Source organism: Canis aureus, chromosome 2 (assembly GCF_053574225.1).
Source record: "Canis aureus isolate CA01 chromosome 2, VMU_Caureus_v.1.0, whole genome shotgun sequence".
NCBI lineage: Eukaryota > Metazoa > Chordata > Mammalia > Carnivora > Canidae > Canis > Canis aureus.
Window position 1 is genome coordinate 27,154,450 of NC_135612.1, and position 15,513 is coordinate 27,169,962.

At 40.7% G+C, this 15,513-nt stretch overlaps 1 protein-coding gene across 2 annotated transcripts in view; it reads left to right on the plus strand.

The window, feature by feature from the left end:
* The window catches only part of SERINC5 (serine incorporator 5), a 106,877-nt gene that overhangs the window by 13,074 nt on the left and 78,290 nt on the right, over positions 1 to 15,513 (plus strand). Inside the window, exon 2 of one of the 2 annotated variants that reach the window (XM_077866841.1) lies at positions 608 to 639. The exons of the other annotated variant lie outside the window; for it this stretch is intronic. The gene's annotated coding sequence lies outside the window, so the exon portion shown is untranslated. The remainder of the gene's footprint in view (positions 1 to 607; positions 640 to 15,513) is intronic. 2 annotated transcript variants of the gene reach the window in all.

A 15,513-nucleotide genomic window follows, 5' to 3' on the forward strand; every position in this document is an offset into this window, starting at 1 on the left:
TCTCAGTATACATCTGAACCCCTCTGGTGTTGGAGACTCACAGCCATTACCAATTCTTAAATTTTCTGAGCCTTGGTTTCTTTGTTCATCAAATGAAGGAATTTCTGTCTTGCTTCCCTTATATAATTGTTGAAAAAGACCATATGAGAAGACAGCCTTGACTCTGTCCTCTGTAAAGTGGTGATGCAGGGGTGTCATTTATAATGCAAGAAACTAAGACCCCTCGTGGTATTTTAAGCAGAAGGGGATTTAAGGTGGGGAAATTAGTTGTTTAAAAAATAAAACTAGAGGAGCAAGAATCAGGGACCATCCTTTGAACTTTTAGATTTGAGAACATAGTACCATAGCTGTAATCCAGAAGTCTGGAAGCTGAAGCTGTTGTTGTTACCACCATGACTGCTTCTTGACACCCCGAAGCTGATGGCTTTAACACAGGACCTCCAAGTCTAGCTGATGCAACTCCCTGCCCTGTCCCAGGACCTTGCTTGGCAGCAGACATCACAGCAGGAGGGCGGCCCCCATTTTGTTTTCCTTCCAATTATGAGTGTTGCCAGTTGTCAGGTTCCTAAGAGTAAAGGAGTCTGAGTAATGTGGCTTTCCTTTCTAGGTTCTTCAGTACTGGAAGACCCGTAAAAGAAGGTAGGAATGGAGGCTGAGTGAGGCTCTTCATGTGGAGTACATGGCATGAGGAACTAGTATGATAAACTCTAGTCTTGTGAGCACGGTACTTCCCACTCATTGTGGTTTGACCAAAAAGCAAACGGCAACCTTGGAAGTAAGACCAGAGTGTTGAGGGGGCTGACTTAGAGGTGGGAGGGTGGAAATGTGTATTGTATAAACTGGTTTTTCTCCCTCTACTCCCTTCATTGCATGACCATTTCTTTCATACCACCAGAAGGTTGATCCTTCTACTATAGTATAGTTTAATCTTGTCATCCCATGCTTGATTTTTCCAATCCATTGGGGTTAGTGCAGTGGGTTTTCTAAATGCAAATCCTTTGTAGAAATCTGTTACTTAGAATATATAATCTTCATATGACTAACAGTTAATACATGTTGTCTTAATCATTGCTGATACTAGCACTTTGTATTCTTTTTTTAATGACTTCGCCTAGAAGTTTAAACTTGTCAAAGAGGCTTACCTGAGCTGCTCAGTTGGTTAAGCATCCCACTCTTGATTTTGGCTCAGGTCTTGAACTCAGAGTTGTGAGATCCAGTCCTGTGTTAGGCTCTACGCTGGGCATCGAGCCTGCTTGAGGTTCTCTCTCTGTCTCCCTCTCTAAAAAAAAAAAAACAAAAACCAACCAAACAAAAGACACCTTGTGAAACAGATAATTTTGTTCATTGTCAGTTGTTTTTTATTTTATTGATTGCTGCTTTTTATCTCTGTCTTAATAGTTACCTTGAGTTTAATCTGCTGTTTCATTGATTTTTTTTTTTTTAAAGATTTTATTTATTCATGAGAAACACAGAAAGAGAGAAGAGGGAGAGACACAGGCAGAGGGAGAAGCAGGCTCCATGCAGGGAGCCCGATAGGGAGCTTGATCCTGGGACTCCAGGATCACACCCTGGGCTGAAGGCAGGCGCTAAACCACGGAGCCACCCAGGCTGTCCCTGATTATTTTTTAAGGTAGAAGCTTAGACCATTATTTTAAAGATCTCATTTTTCATGAAAATAAGTATTTAAAGCCATAATTTACATCCCACATATTTTGATGTTGTATTTTTGTTATTTTGTTTAAAGTATTTTTTAATGAATTTTAATGATACATTTTTTTTTAAAGATTTTATTTATTTATTCATGAGACACACACAGAGAGAAGCAGAGACACAGGCAGAGGGAGAAGCAGGCTCCATGCAGGGAACCTGATGTGGGACTTGATCCCGGGACTCCAGGATCACGCCCTGGGCTGAAGGCAGGCGCTAAACCGCTGAGCCACTCAGGGATCCCTGTTTAAAGTATTTTCTAATGTCTCTTATGACTTATTCTTTGGCCTATGAGTTATTTAGAAGTGTGTTATTTTCCAAATATTTGAGGATATTTCAGGGTATTTTTGCTATTGATTTAAAATTTACTCTTGTGTGATCGAAGAACATATTCTGTACATCTTAATTCCTTTTAAAGCTATTGTTTTATGGCCAAGAATATGATATATCTTGGTGACTATTCTATGTGCCCTTGAAAAGAACACATATTCTACAGTTATTGGGTATAGTGTTCAAGTTAATTGCTAGTGTTGGTCAAATCTCCTTTATTTTTTAGTGGCAGCGGTGGTGGTCGTAATAATCCTCTAATTTTATTAGTCACCAGGAGAAGGGTATTTTCCAATATGATTATGTTTTTGTCTCTCCCATTAGTTTTGTAATTTTTTGGTTTAATACATTTTGAAGCTATATTAGGTATAAAAAAATTTGGGTTGTTATGTTTCTTTAATGAATTGCTCCTTTATTTTTTAAAAATTTATTTAATTATTTTAGAGAGAGAGTGCACATGTGCATGTGAGGGGAGAGGCAGGGGGAGAGAAAACATCTCAAGCAGACTCCTCACTCATCGAGAAGCTGGACATGGGCTCAATCCCGGGATCCTGAGAGCATGACCTGACCAGAAATCAAGAGTCAGATGCTTAACTGACTGAGCCGCCTAGGGCCCCTGAATGGCTCCTTTAATAAATGATCTCTTGTATCTCTGGTAATGCTCTGTATCTTTAAGTTTTTGTCTGATGGCCATTCCACCCTTCTAACTTACTGTGTGTGTGTGTGTGTGTGTGTGTTTAAAGTAAGCTCTGTGATCAATATGGGGCTTGAATTCATGACCCAGAGATCAAGAGTTGCATGCTCTACTGACTTAAGTCAGCCAAATGTCTCATCAACCCATTTGTATTTTATATTTAAGAGTGTGTCTCTTATAAACTATATGTAGTTGGGACTTACTTTTTGATCAGCCTGACAATCTTTGCCTTTTAATTGGATGTTTAGATCATTTACATTTAATGTAATTATTCATGCTTGATATTAAGGCTAAGTAAGGCCATTTTCATTTCTCCTTCTTTGTTTTTTTAATTTTTTTTTGAGGGGGGAATATTGAATATTTCAAGCATTCTATCCTCTTCTGAATTGCCTTTTTATTTCTTCTAATGTTGTTGTAAGGATTCCAGTATTGTAGCATCTTGAAGAAGGGATATGAGTCAGAATTTCCCCATTAGTGATGGAAACTCTTATAAGTGGGTCAATTTACTAGATGCTTACTGATTATTTATAGCAAATTAATTGAGTAACATTCATGAAATTTTAAAACTATATTTTCTGCTTTATAAAAATAACACAGTTATAGAAAATCTGGGAAATACAGGAAAGTTTAAAGAAGAAAGTGAATAATGTTTATAATCCCAGAGAGAACAACCTTGTTAGTGGTTTATTTTATTTAATATTAAAATACAATAAATTTGACTGTACTTTATGTACTATTTTATATCCTAACTTATCACATGATACTGTGAACATTTTCACATATCCTAGGAATTCTTTTTGCATATTGTAGGAATTCTTAAAAAAAATTGTAATCACTGTATCACATTTAATTGATCATATCAACGTATATTTCATTATTTTCCTTTTATTAGAACATTTAGTCTTTTCTTTCTTTCTAAGGTTTTATCTTTTTAAGTGATCTCTACACCCAGTATGGGGTTTAAATTTAGAACCCCGAGATCAAGAGTCACATGCTGTACAAACTGAGCCAGCCAGTTCCCCCTAGTGTATTATTTAAAAACAACAACAACAAAAGAACCCCAAACTAGTATAAATAATAGTTTTTCTCTATGCTCATTCCTCTTTAGGTTAGATATTGGAACACAATGTGAATATACATTCTTGAAAACCACACTATGCGAAATTGCACAATAAAAATCACAGGTCTTAAGGGAAAAATGAGGTTGGGGCATAGCATTTAAAACTTTGTCAGTGACACACTTAAAAAGAAAAAGGAAACTAGTTAAAGTTGATACTACAATTTTACAAATGTTTAATGGTTAAGAAACACATAAATACTGTGAAAAGTTTGGCACTTGATTTGAAAAACATTGAAATTTGCTTGTGGAAATGGGAAATGGGTATTGGAAGAGTTGCAGCTTGTGAGTAACTGTGAAGTCACGGAAGGAAGGTTCTCTGAAATTGGATGGAAAGGTGTAATACCATGTATGTTTTAGAAGCTCATAAGTGCTGGTTCAGTTAAAGTGTGTGCATTCATGTATTCCTATGCAGCTTGGTAGAGCTGATTTTAGTTGTCGGCCTTCAGTGGGTGTCTCTCACAGACAAAATTACACATCCTGCTATGTTCAGATTGTTCCCTACTGTGCCAGGGGAGAAAAAAGTTTTCTTTGACCGTCCTAGCATCTCTGGTTGACACAGACAGATTAACAGGAGAAAACCATGCATATTTATTTAATATAAATTATATGTGACTTGGGAGCCCTCATAATGAAATGAAGATGTAAAGAAATGATGAAACATATTTGCTTTTTTTTTTCTTTTTAAAGGATTTTATTTATTCATTCATGAGAGACACAAAGACAGAGGTAGAGACACAGGCAGAGGGAGAAGCAGGCTCCATGCAGGGAGCCTGATGTGGGACTTGATCCCGGGACCCCAGGATCATGCCCTGGGCCGATGGCAGACACTCCACCGCTGAGCCACCCAGGCGTCTTGACATACTTGCTTTTATATTAGGTTGAAGAAAGAGGGGCAGTTGTATGGAAAAGTGATTTAACTATATGGGGAGACTTACTAGAAAGATAAGAATTATTTTAATATGGTCTATCTGTATAGGATTCTCTCCATCTCAGCTTCTGGTCTTTCTAAGTATGTCATCTTCTTGATACAGGGTGGGCACCTTTCTTTTTTTTTTTATTTAAAGATTTTCTTTACTTATGAGAGAGAGAGAGAGAGAGAGAGAGGCAGAGACACAGGCAGAGGGAGAATCAGGCTCCATGCAGGGAACCTGACATGGGACTGGATCCCGGGTCTCCAGGATCATGCCCTGGGCCAAAGGCAGCGCTAAACTGCTGAGCCACCTGGGCTGCCCGGAGGGCACCTTTCCTAAGGGAATTTATCTCTTTTTTTTCAGGAAGAGAAAGGAAGGCCAGAGTGCCCTTCTTGTACCTGTTGTTTCTCAAGTGCCTTTAACTCAAAATGCTCAATATGCCAAAGTGTCATATATTAGGGTGACATGCTCTAAACTCTTTATTTTTAAAAGATTTTATTTATTCATAAGAGACACAGAGAGAGGCAGAGACATAGGTAGAGGGAGAAGCAGGCCCCTTGCAGGTCAAGAAAAAGAGGTCAAGAAAAAGCTATGGAGTTGTTAAGTGAGGTGAAGCATTTGGAAGGATTGGTGTGAGCAAGTGTGGCCTAAGCCTGATGTGGGACTCCATCCCAGGAGCCCAGGATCACGACCCGAGCCAAAGGCAGACACTCAACCACTGAGCCACCTAGGTGTCCCTGAATTCTTTTAATATCAACGCTCAGTTGGTTGAGCGTCGGACTCTTGGTTTCAGCTGAGGTCGTGATCTCAGGGTTGTGGGGTCAAGTCCTGTGTCAGGCTCTGCGCTTAGTGCGGAATCTGCATCAGATTCTTTCTCTCTCTCCCTGCTCAGTCTCATGCTCTCTGTCTCTCTCTCAAGTAAATAAATCTTTGAAAAAATAATACCAATCCTGTTGGAACAAATTTATGTTTTTCTTTTTTAAAGATATATTTATTTCTTTGAGGAAGAGAAAGAGAAAGCGAAGGAGAGTACAAGAGCAGGCACTGGGAGAAGCGGACTCTGGGCTTGATCCTGGGATGCAGAGATCATGACCTCAGCCGAAGGCAGTTGCTTAACCTACTGAGCCACCCAGGCGCCCCAAGTTAGTGTTTTCAAAGCAAGTATAGCAGAACTGACTATAGGATGAATAGCTCAGAAGCCTTGGATGTTGGAGACATTCTTCGTTAAGGCTGCCCAACCATTTCACACTCCTGTTAGCTGCGTGAGGGAGGAGCTGGCTCCCCTGCCTCCTTTTGGACCAACTCCCAAAAAGTTGGTGCTGGAGGTGGCTGCGAGGTTCTTCTGCTTCTCCAAGTACTCAGTTTTCTTGTACTATAATAAGCAAAGAACTCCAGAGACTTCCTCTCTTTGAAAGCAGCTCTCCTTAATTTTGGGGAGCTCTGGTTTAGTTCTTCCTGTGGGCCTCCCAAGGCTGAAATGACCTGCCAGCTAGGATCTTGGAGAGGGAGGCATTTTTTTTTTTTTTTAAGATTTTATTTATTTATTCGTGAGAAACACAGAGAGAATGTGAGAGGCAGAGACACAGGCAGAGGGAAAAGCAGGCTCCATGCAAAGAGCCTGATGTGGGACTCGATTGTCGGACTCTAGGAACACGCCCTGAGCCAAAGGCAGACGCTCAACTGCTGAGCCACCCAGGTGTCCCGGCAGTTGGTTTTTGTAGTAGTCAGAAGAGACAGGCAGTGTGGAAGGTGGACATGGACTATGACTGCTGGGCCATAAGAGGACCACAGTTGGGTTGATCCTGCTGGTTATGGGAATCCCCAATATTCACTCAAACCATAAACTGCAAATTGGGACATTCTGACAAAGGGGAATTGGGCATTTGGGTATGAGAAATTTCAGTTGGAAGCCAAAATATTTGGAACTTCTAGGACACTCAGTTTTTAAGGATAATGGTCAGGCAGTTTGAAATGAGAACCGTCTTGGGAAGTCCTTGATTGGCGGCAAGCCACCTAAAGTCTCACTCTTGGTCGTGGGTTACTATTTTTGGATGGCTATGGCCTATGAGAATCTGGAAAGTCATAGGTGACCTCTGGAGATAGCAGGATCCCTAAGGGAGCGACATGCCCACCCTCTCTTGTTATTGAAGAGGAGGTAGGCCTCCAGAGCTCAGGGCCTTCCAAGACAAACACCAAATCGGCACGGGTGCTGCCACCTTGCTCCCAGGCCTTTGCCATGCTCAGTGCCCAGTACACAGTTCACACTTAAATGACAAGAGAGGGAATAGGTGGATTTTTTTTTTTTTTTTTGAGCCATCTGGTGTCTTTGCAGAGCAACAAAGAGCTCATGACTATAGATTTTAAGCATCTTATGGTGGGTGCCCCATATTGGTTTTTTGTACCATGTTTTGCTGTAATAAAACCAGTATACACCTTTGTCCTCTCTTTTCTTAAACCCCCAAACAATTGTTTAACATTTTCCCCCGGAAAGGTTTGCCCTGTGGATTATAGGATTTAACAGCAGTTTTTTTTATTTTTTAGTAATAAATTTATTTTTTATTGGTGTTCAATTTGCCAACATACAGAATAACACCCAGTGCTCATCCCGTCAAGTGCCCCCCCTCAGTGCCCGCCACCCAGGCACTTCCAACCCCCACCCTCCTCCCCTTCCACCACCCCTAGTTTGTTTCCCAGAGTTAGGAGTCTTCCATGTTCTGTCTCCCTTTCTTAACAGCAGTTTTTAAGAGTGTGCTTTCCTACCGAGTGATGTCATTTGTGAAAGTTGCAGGTTGGTATTAGGCCATTTAGAGAGAGCTGGTTAACCGATGAGCTGCTCTGTGCAAAATATGATGCCTAGCAGTAGCTTCTGGTTGCAGGCTTTGGAAAGCATGAAGCAGTAAATTATTTCCTTATGATGGGGGGAGGAGAGAGCCATGAGGGTTGTCACGGGATTGCATTTTCTTGGAAGCAAGAGGTCCAGCAGAGCTGAGTCTCTGCTTTCTTTTTACTGTTGTGGTGTGGCAGAAAGAAAGCAGGGCTTGGAGTGCTGGAGAAGAAGGCTAATTAATGCTCATTCCATTTGCCCTCAATATGGAGAGTCTGAGAGTGTTCCCAGATTATTTGGGGGATGCGCCTTCCTCTCTTCCAGTCGGTAATAATTCTTCCATTCCCTCTTCCTAATGTTTGTAAGACTTTGAGAATAAAAAAATTAGTACTGTATATAAAGCCCAGAGCTCCTGATCACAAAATAGATATATAGAATATATATAGATATGTAGTATGATCTATTCTATAAGGCTCTTATTAGAAGAGGTCGAGGAAAAGCTATGGACTTGTTAAGTGAGCTGAAGCACTTAGAAGGATTGGTGTGAGCAAGTGTGGCCTTAAGCAGTGCTGTTGGTGTTCTGGGTGCCACGACTCTTTTCTCTTGGGAACTGTTGCGCAGAGCTGGTGTAAAGCATGCTTGATAAACCCCAGATGTTAGTAGCACTCACCAGCCTTTGTGAAAACACTGCCTCCACCTTCATGACCTGTGACCCGCAAAACCCCAGGGAGATGGGATGCTGCCCACAAAAGAACCACACTGAGTGCTTTGGGCTTGAGATTTTTTTTTTTTTCTTTTAAGATTTTGTTTATTCATGAAAGACACACACAGAGAGAGGCAGAGACACAAGCAGAGGGAGAAGCAGGCTCCATGCAGGGAGCCCGACGTGGGACTCGATCCCGGGACTCCAGGATCATGCCCTGGCCGAAGGCAGGCGCTCAACCGCTGAGCCACCCAGGGATCCCGGGCTTCAGAATTTTTAGTACAGTTTAGAGTTCTTAGAAAACGGACTGAATCCTACTTCCAGTGTGGCACAGCTATAGAGATGAAAAAGGACACAAGCAAGTGGATGATTCTACAGTACCACCTCGATGTACATGAGATACAATAAAGACTGGACATAATGATGCAGGCTGTGCTTTGGATGTGGTTTACGTTAAATGTTGCTCAGATATATTAAGATATAGTGCTTTAGGTAAACCAGTTAAATGAACTTATGTTTGATAGGAAAAGGAAAAGCATACTTTATAGTGAGAGAATTCATTTAGATCTATTTCTGGTGTGCATTTGAGGCTGTTTTGTTGATAGTCCAGAGGTGGTATAGCTTGATAGGTAAGAGCCAATTCTGATGATGGACAGCTTGAATTTAGATGTAGTCTCTGCCCCTTACCAGTGGTGTACCTTTCCTCTGCCCTTTAATTTACTTACCTGTAATATGGGGTAATCACTAGTAACTTTGTAAGATTTTATTTTTTTTATTTTTTTTATTTTATTTTATTTATTATTTATTTAAGTCACAGACAGAGAGAGAGGCAGAGACACAGGTAGAGGGAGAAGCAGGCTCCATGCACCGGGAGCCCGATGTGGGATTCGATCCCGGGTCTCCAGGATCGCGCCCTGGGCCAAAGGCAGGCGCCAAACCGCTGCGCCACCCAGGGATCCCTAAGATTTTCACTTCGAACAGTAGCTGGCTAAAAATCTGAGTTCATAAATGTTCCCTGTTATGGGGTGGACTGGCACTCTTTGTTGGAATAAGAGTACTGAAATTTTAAGTTGTAAATAAGCTTCTTTTGAGGTTTGATCCATGCTCTTTACATCAGAATAAATAATGTGTGACTCTAATATTTAACTGTATTAAATGGGTTAAAAGAGGTCCATAAAAATATTAAGAGGAAATATTAGTGAACCTTTAAAATGATAATCTTGGAATGGCTATGGTTTTTCTGTTTGTGATGAAAGATACTTAAAAGAAATTGATGAATTTGACTGTAATAAAAATGAGGAACTTGTCCAGAGCAAAATATAAACAAAGTCAGACACGATGGATACACAGTGATTCATAGGATAAAGATCTATTTTCCCTAGTGTACCAAGTTTTTTTCCCCCCTAAAGATTTTGTTTATTCATGAGACACACACACACACACACAGAGAGAGAGAGAGAGAGAGAGAGAGAGGCAGAGACACAGGCAGAGGGAGAAGCAGGCTGCATGCAGGGAGCCTGATGCAGGACTCGATCCCAGGACTCCAGGATCACACCCTGGGCTGAAGGCAGATGCTCAACCACTGAACCACCCAGTGTCCCCCAAAAGAGGTTTTGTTTTTTTTTTTGTTTTTTTTTTGTTTTTTTTTAAGATTTTATTTATTTATTCATGGGAGACACAGAGAGGCAGAGAGAGAAGCAGAGACACAGGCAGAGGGAGAAGCAGGCTCCATGCAGGGAGCCCGATGTGGGACTCAACCCCAGGACTCCAGGATCACGCCCTGGGCCAAAGGCAGGTGCCAAACCTCTGAGCCACCCAGGGATCCCCCCCAAAAGAGTTTTTATAAATCAGTGGAAAAGACACACAATAGAAAAATGGACAAAGGTTAGAGATAGATACTTTGGGGAAAAACACACAATTTGCCAGTAAATATGTGAGAAGATGCTCAGTCTTACTCATAATTTAAAAATACAGTTAAAAACGGAGATTTTTTTTTTTCCACTAATCAGATTGGCAGTTAAGAAGTATAATACCCAGGGGCGCCTGGGTGGCTCAGGTGGTTAAGTATCTGCCTTTGGCTCAGGTCAAATCTCAGGCTCCTGGGATTGAGCTCTGTATAGGACTCCCTGCTAAGAGGGAGTCTGCTCCTCCCTCTCCCTCTGCCCCTCCTCCCTGCTCATGCTCTCTCTTTCTCTCTTTCTCTCTCTCAAAAAAAAGGTATAATACCCAGAGTTGACAAGGTGATAGAAAAACCAACCTTTGTGGGTTCATGTTTATTCACTTCTGAAGGAATAAATTCTTCTGTTTTTTGTGTTGGAAGTAGTTATGAAACATCTTAATTCAACATTGGTAGTGAAAACTAACTTAAAAGTTTATTAGTCTTCCATACAATGGAATATTAGGTTGCGACTAAAAATGTGACAAATTTGTGCAGAGAGGGAGAGATGTCCAAGATGTGCTGTTAAATAGGGATTAAAGGAAAGTATGTATATGATGAACCCAATGTATATGGTTTTTACAAGGAATAGGCACATGAGTATGTATGTCAGGGCCTGTAAGTGCGTACAGATTTCTGACAGTTTTTGAGATGTATTGTCTTATATAGAAACTGTCATATCTAGAAGACTATATACTATCATAGAGGATATATATGGAAACTGTCAACAGTGGTTACTGCATTGGAGTAAGAATAGGAGGTTAGGAGGTAGGGGATAATGTAGGGAACATTTGTTTCTCATTTGACATCTTGCTGTGTTGTTTGAATTTATCATGGACATGTGTTGGTTACTTTAAAAATTTTCAATCTTAGGTTTTAGCAAACCTACATGTGTGAATTTCAACATGTATAATTGCATTTTCTGGCATTATTTTCGTTCTTGACCCTACTGCTGCTCAAGGAGATGGTGGTGGCGGTATGTGTGTTATATATTTAGGATATAGGTTTAGACATAATAGACTTAACCCATTTTTGCATGAAGACAGGAAACTCATGATTAATTTGCACAACTGCTACTGGTATGTGGTATATCTGTATTATTTGTAATTTACGTATGTAAATATCGATTTTTCATAACTGAAGTGTACTGAGGTGAACAGAACTGGGGAAAAAAAAAGAATATGCCACCCATATTCTTTTTTGGAGGGTGCCAAGATTATAGTTAAACTGTCAAATCAGTTTTTGTAAGTGTCTCCAGCTGGCTGTGGATTATTAGGAGACATGTGAAAGGGTTGCTTTGGCCTAAGTAAGACAAGAAAATTGTTGGAGAAATGGGAGCTCTGGTACCAAGATTCAACCATTGCCAGTGTGCAGTCTCTTAAGAAAACCAAATGTGGAAAGATCCATGAAACGTTTTATGTAAACTTTACAAAGCTTTTTATAGCTGACCAATAACTTAGACACATGAAGCAATTTCAGCCTCTAAGTGCTAGAAATTTGTCCTCGGGGACACTTGATTCCTGTTCAAATTAACAGGTGTTCAAAAAACCTCGTAATTTTCTTTTCGTTCTTAAAGTGGAGTTGGAGAAATGCCTAAGCTTTTACTTTTGTTGAGGAGGAATAGCCAGCTTTTAAAAAAAAAAAAAATCATGATTTGAAGTTTTTCCTTTTTTTTTTTTACACTTCCCCATTTCTTTAAAAAAGTTTTAATTAAAGAAATTCTTTATAAAAATTAAAAGCGTTTAATGAGATACAGTTCACGTACCATACAGCTTACCCATTTAAACTGTATGATTCAGGGGATCCCTGGATGGCTCAGTGGTTTAGCGCCGCCTCTGGCCCAGGGTGTGATCTTGGGGTCCGAGGATTGAGTCCCACGTCAGGCTCCCTGCATGGAGCCTGCTTCTCCCTCTGCCTGGGTCTCTGCCTCTCTCTCTCTCTCTCTCTGTGTCTCTCATGAATAAATAAATAAAATCTTAAAAAAAAAAAGAAAAAAATAAACTGTATGATTCAGTGGTTTTCAGTATATTCCCAGAGTTGTGCAGCCATGACTACTAAGTTTAGGACATTTTGTCACCTTCCATGGGTGTGAGCAGCCGTTCCCACTTTCTTCCCAAACTGCTTCAGAGCCCTGGCAACTGCTCACTCACTTGCTGGCTCTGGATTTACCTCTTCTCCATGTTTCATATGAATAGAACCACACAGTATGTGGTCTTCTCACGGGCTTCTCTCACTGAGCATGTGTTCAGGGTTCATCCACGTTATAGTGTGTACCAGTATTTCGTTTTTTAAATGGAATATCCTGCATCTTACTCATCTATGTGTTGATGGTTGTTTGGGGTTGGTTCTACATTTTGCCTTTTAATAATGCCTTTATCACCATCTGTGTACAAGTTTTTATGTGCCCATGTTTTCATTTCTCTTCAGTACATCTAGGAGTGGAACTACTGGATCAATCATATGGTAACTGTGTTTAACATTTTGAGGAACTGCCAAATCTTTTTCCAAAGAGCCTGCTACATCTTAACTGTTCCACCAGCACTGTATGAGGGCTCTAGATTTCTTCACATCCTCACTGACTCTCATTTTCTTCTTCTTCTTCTTCTTTTTTTTTTTTTTTTTTTTAAGATTTTACTTATTTATTCATGAGAGACACAGAGAGAGAGAGGCTGAGACACAGGCCAAGGGAGAAGCAGGCCCCATGTAGGACCCAGGAATCCCGCCCTGAGCTGAACGTGGATGTTCAACCGTTGAGCCACCCAGGCATCCCCTCACCAACTCTCTTTTTTTTTTTTTTTTTAATAGCCATCCTACTGGATGTGAAGTGGCATCTCATTTTGGTTTTGATTTATATTTTCCTTTTTTTTCTTTATTTATTTATTTATGATAGTCACACACACACACACAGAGGCAGAGACACAGGCAGAGGGAGAAGCAGGCTCCATGCACCGGGAACCCGACATGGGATTTGATCCCGGGTCTCCAGGATCGCTCCCTGGGCCAAAGGCAGGCGCCAAACTGCTGTGCCACCCAGGGATCCCTTGATTTATATTTTCCTAATGGCTGATGATGTTGAACATCTTTTCAAGTGCTTATTAACCATTTCTGTATCTTCTCTGGAGACTGTTCAGATCCTTTGTCCATTTCTTGGATTTTATTTATTTGAGAGAGAGAGCAAGAGCAAGCTTAGACGAGCAGGGGGAAGGGCAGAGGGAGAGGGGGAGAGAGGGGAGAGAGGGAGAGAATCTTAAGCAGACTCCCCTCTAAGTGCAGAGCACAACGCAGGACTCTATCTCATGACCCTGAGACCTGAGCCCAAATCAAGAGTCAGTGCTTAACCAGCTGTGCCATCCAGGTGCCCCTATTACTGCATTTCATATATTCTGGATATTACCTCCTTATAAGATAGGTGATTTGCAGATATTTTCTCTTATTCTGTGAGTTATCTTTTCACTTTCTTGATGGTATCGTTTGGAACATAAAAGCTTTTAATCTTGATGTAGTTCACTTGATTTTTTCTTTTGTTGGCTTGTGCTTTTGGTTTTGTAGTTGAGAAATTTTTGCCTAATCCAAGATGATGAAGATTTAGTGCTATGTTTTCTTCTAACAGTTTCATAGTTTTTGCTTATACATTTAGCTCTTTGATCCATTTTGAGTTAATTTTTGTGTATGGCATAAAAAAGGGGTCCAACTTCATTCTTTTGCATTTGGATATCCAGTTCCAACACCATTTTTTGAAAATACCGTTCTTTCTCCATTGAATTATCTTGGCCCACTTGTCAAAAATTAATTGGACCATAAATACTAGGGTGTATTTCTGGGCTCTTGTTCTTAATTTCTAAAAATTGACTGTGTATTGGTTGAATTATTCATTAGAGATATAGACACAATGGGACAGACATTCAGTGAGCTGGAAATTGCAGCTTGATGACTGGTCACTAGTCATTCTTAGGCGGTTGACACATCTCTGTGTGATCATGAGATTAAATATTACAGTGGTTTAATTATAAGTAGCCCAGGGCTGTGGTAGATGTTAGAGGCATGAGAAATGATTTTGTTTGTACGGATCACAAAATATAAATGCTGTAGCAGTGGGAAGTGGAGCCATCCATATACCCTTGGTAGTGGAATTGTCAGGACTAACTTGCACTTACTTGCCATATGGAGTAGTAGCTGGTTCTTTATTTAATATTTTCATTTATCAGGTAATAAGGTAATTGGAAAACGAATTTTGATTCAGTTTTCCAAAGTTATTTTTTTTAAATGCTATTTCCTTTTTCCTTTTCATCCTTATTTATTTTTTTTTAAGTAATCTCTACACCCAATGTGAGATTCAAAGTCATGACTCAGATCAAGAATTGCAGGCTCCACTGACTGAGCCAGCCAGGCATCCCCCCCTTCCCCGCCCCCCCCTTTTAAATCTTTTCTGTATTGGCTTGGTGGGGTGGTTAATAGGGCTGACTTTTTTTTTTTTTAGTTGAAGAATGCTGCCTTTGAAGTCACACCTGGGTTTGGCTCTTATCCTTGCCCCTGATGAGTTGTGACCTTGGGTGACTTATTTTCTCGAGCCCAAGTGCATCATTGCTATCGTGAAGAGAATAATAAAAGTAACTGCCTCACGGGTTGGCAGAAATTGCCCAAATGTACTGGAGTCCATCATGGTGCTTGCAGGTAGTGCTGCATAAATGGTTGTGGTTGCCTTTGTTGTTGTACTTTTTTTTTTTTTTTTTTTTTTAAGATTTACGTATTTGTAGAGAAAGCAAGAGGGACCAAGGGGGGAGGGTCAGAAGGAGAGTAGACAATCCCAAGCAGATTTCCCTGCTGATCACGGAGCATCACGCAGGGCTCGATCCCATGACCCTGAGATCATGACCTAAGCTGAAACCAAGAATTGGATACTTAACCAGCTGTGCCATCCAGGTGCCCCAGTTGTTATAATTTTTTGGATAGTTATAACCCACCACTGGGTTATATATATGTAACTGGGTTAGGTATGTATATACCCCCTCCCATCCTTCCCCTCCCCACCCCCACCCCCACCTCCACCTCCAAGCCCTCTTTGGGAAAATTTGGCAAACAGAAATACAAAGGGGAATAGCTTTTTGGTCAGATGTGAGGTTCAAGTGATGGGACTAAGGGGGTATAAGCTGCAAGTTCCTGGAGCCGATTAAGCTGCCAGGAGGAAGGGAGCCCTTGGGAGTTTCCTTGAGTTTCCCCCAATGGAAGCAAGCTGGCAACCAGATGAAGTCTCCCAGGCATCACCTTTCAGGTGGAGTTTGAGGAAATGAAGT